At 38.9% G+C, this 3,258-nt stretch overlaps 1 pseudogene; it reads right to left on the bottom strand.

Annotated features, from left to right (window-relative positions):
- Positions 1-438: 438 nt before the first annotated feature.
- Positions 439-3,255, bottom strand: LOC102584973 (filament-like plant protein 6; annotated as a pseudogene).
- Between the last annotated feature and the right edge of the window lie 3 nt (positions 3,256-3,258).

Here is a 3,258-nt window from a genome sequence, read left to right as displayed (position 1 = left end):
AACAACATACCTAGTATAATGCCACAGGTGGGTCTAGGGAGGGTAGAGTGTATGCAGACCTTACCCTTACCCCGTGAGAGGTAAAGATGCTCTTCCCGAAAGATTTATATAGACAGCAAACCCCAGGTAAATGAAGACCTTATACAGGGTGAAAACTCACAAGAGACCCTGACATCGAATCAGCTATAAATTATTGAAATCACATAGAAACATATTTTAATTCCTTTTCCTTCTGTGTTACCCCCTCTGCTTCATTTTGTGGGTGGGTCCAGAATAAGAGAGTCGCACAACTTTATTTTCTACGCAAATTCAGACATAGAATCTTCAAGTCTGAAATAAAATTTTAAGAAGCTACATAAAAAGTACAATAAGTACTAAAATTTAATAATTCAAAATAGAAGACAATCATGGTCAAAGAAAAAACTTCGACTCTTTTCATCCAAAGATTAGGGGGTTGGAGCAAAATTCACTGATACACAAAAACTTCAAGTATTTGAGATATCAGTAGCTACTTCCACATTAAAGTAAAATCAATTCGATAGGACGAAGAACCATGTGATAACTTTAATAACTAATTTGCCTGAAGCTCATTATCAAGACTTCCTATCTTGGCCTGAAGACAGTTGACTTAAGTTTGCAATTCCTCAGTCCGAGTTTAGAGTGAGCTGTATGACTCTACCATGCATTTGAGCTGAATTTCAGCCAAACTGTTTGCCTTTTGAGCAGATACAAATTGTGACTTAACCTCTGCTAGGAGTTGCTCGGTTTCAGATAACAGGGATTTAGTGCCTTCTAGGTTCTGTTGCTTATTACCTCAACATAAGTGGCCGAAAAATCATCTAAGTTTTCATTGATTCCACTTCCATCAGGAGCTGTTCCCTGGATAGCCTTTGCTTCTTTTCCCAGAAAGAGTACAAAGTCATGAATTTGAGACATAGCATCTGCTAATTCTTTGCTAACCATGATAGACTAATTGCAGGACTTAATATCTTCTAAGACAGGAATTTCCTTCTCTAAGTTTGCCTCGCCATCATCAAGAGAGGACTGAGATTCAGTAGCAGTCTTCGAGGAAAGAGTTATCTCAACAATGCTCTTAGTTGATTGCAGTATGACGGCATTGCGCATTTCCTGCACAATCTCTCTGAGATCTTCTTGAATTCTTTGAATGTCAGCTTCCTTTGACAAAGACTCCAAAACAGTTGAAATTCTTGATTGGAGCTTCATGGATATGGATTTATCTGAAAGAGGTTGATGACTTTGTGATTATACTTCCTTTGACAAAGACTCCAAAACAGTTGAAATTCTTGATTGGAGCTTCATGGATATGGATTTATCTGAAAGAGGTTGATGACTTTGTGATTATACTTCCTTTGACAAAGACTCCAAAACAGTTGAAATTCTTGATTGGAGCTTCATGGATATGGATTTATCTGAAAGAGGTTGATGACTTTGTGATTATACTTCCTTTGACAAAGACTCCAAAACAGTTGAAATTCTTGATTGGAGCTTCATGGATATGGATTTATCTGAAAGAGGTTGATGACTTTGTGATTATACTTCCTTTGACAAAGACTCCAAAACAGTTGAAATTCTTGATTGGAGCTTCATGGATATGGATTTATCTGAAAGAGGTTGATGACTTTGTGATTATACTTCCTTTGACAAAGACTCCAAAACAGTTGAAATTCTTGATTGGAGCTTCATGGATATGGATTTATCTGAAAGAGGTTGATGACTTTGTGATTATACTTCCTTTGACAAAGACTCCAAAACAGTTGAAAATTCTTGATTGGATCTCCTGATACACTTGTCTCATTATGTTATCTCAGCTGAGAATCTGGGCTTGTAGTTTCGGGACTTGCATTATTTGGAATATCTGGACTTGAAACTGCTCCATTTGTGTCACTGGACTGATAAGCTAATTTCTCCATCTCCAAAAAGTCATCCATGAGATCCAGGTGGCTTGCACTCTCAGATTTATGTGGACTGTCAGAGTTCTTTTCCTTCTTGATATGGGAGAGATCAGACCTTAATGCTGTCGTCCAAGAGCTAGCACAACTAACATTATCGTCATTTCCATCTTCAGACATGGAAGCCAATCTTGGAAGATGATTTGCTTCATGGCTAAAGGAACCCTCAGAAGGCTGTCGTCGAATGGTGGACTTTTGTGGGCTTTTCTGTTCAAAATTTGCTTGCAGCTGTGCTTCCAACCTCTAAAGCTTGCTGGACGTCTTTGCACAAATACTCCTGGATTTTGAACTTCTTTCAACATCTTTGTTTCCTCTTCCATTGCCAAAAGGCGTTCCGTTAATTGTTCGTTCTCTTTATGGAACTTCTGCACACTATCAAATGAAAAATCTGGCAAACTAGAAAACTGTGGACTGAAGGCCTTCCTTGGTATTTCTTTACACGGTCGTTCCCGTAATCTCTACCCAAACTCTCAACCTCAAGCTTCATTTGGGCCAAGGCTGCAGGCCCAGGATACTTCTTCCGGACAAGACCACGTAATCTCTGACACTCTGCTTCCAATTTTGCAATTTTCTTCACTCCCTCCAGGTGTTGTTTATTTGCAACTTCAGCAGACCGTACACTCATATATTTCTCCTCATTACCAATTTCTAGTTCCTTTGAGTTAATACGGAGTTCATATTTCAGAGAATTTATTTCCCTTTCACATGACTCAATATTGCTCTTCAACATCTCTATTTCTGCTTCAGCTTGGGATTTTTTTTCATTGAACTGTATCACCATGCTAGAACACTCCTGCAAAGAGCTTGGGAGTGCAGAATTTTCTGCTGCAGACCTGAGTAACTGTTGGTCCAAGTTAGCTATCTTTACTTCAAACTCATGCTTCATTTTGTCAAACTGTTTGGCTTTATTCTGAATCGCATCATGCAACTTCTGTTCATGCTCTTCTTTCAAATTACGTATCTACCGCATGCACTCATTCATTGCACCATCCTAATGTGATGCCCTGTCTTCAGCAGTAAGCTTCAAAAGAGTGACGGATTCCAGGTGATTTATCAGTGTTGTGGCTTCTGACTCAGCCTTCTCCCAACCTGTCCAGAGAGATGTCAATAAAATAACTCAATACTAAGTACAGAACACTTGGTGCAAGAAAAACATAAGTCAATAAGGAACATCACTTGAGACAGCTTAAACTTTAGCGTGCTGTTTCACCAGGTTCTCCTTATTAGTCATTTCTAACTGCGCAGCAGAGAACTTTTCATTCAAATCCTTGACTTCATCCTCTAAGCC

This window comes from Solanum tuberosum, unplaced genomic scaffold (genome assembly GCF_000226075.1).
Source record: "Solanum tuberosum cultivar DM 1-3 516 R44 unplaced genomic scaffold, SolTub_3.0 scf00213, whole genome shotgun sequence".
NCBI classification, from domain to species: Eukaryota; Viridiplantae; Streptophyta; class Magnoliopsida; order Solanales; family Solanaceae; genus Solanum; species Solanum tuberosum.
This window is presented reverse-complemented; position numbering and strand designations above follow the sequence as displayed.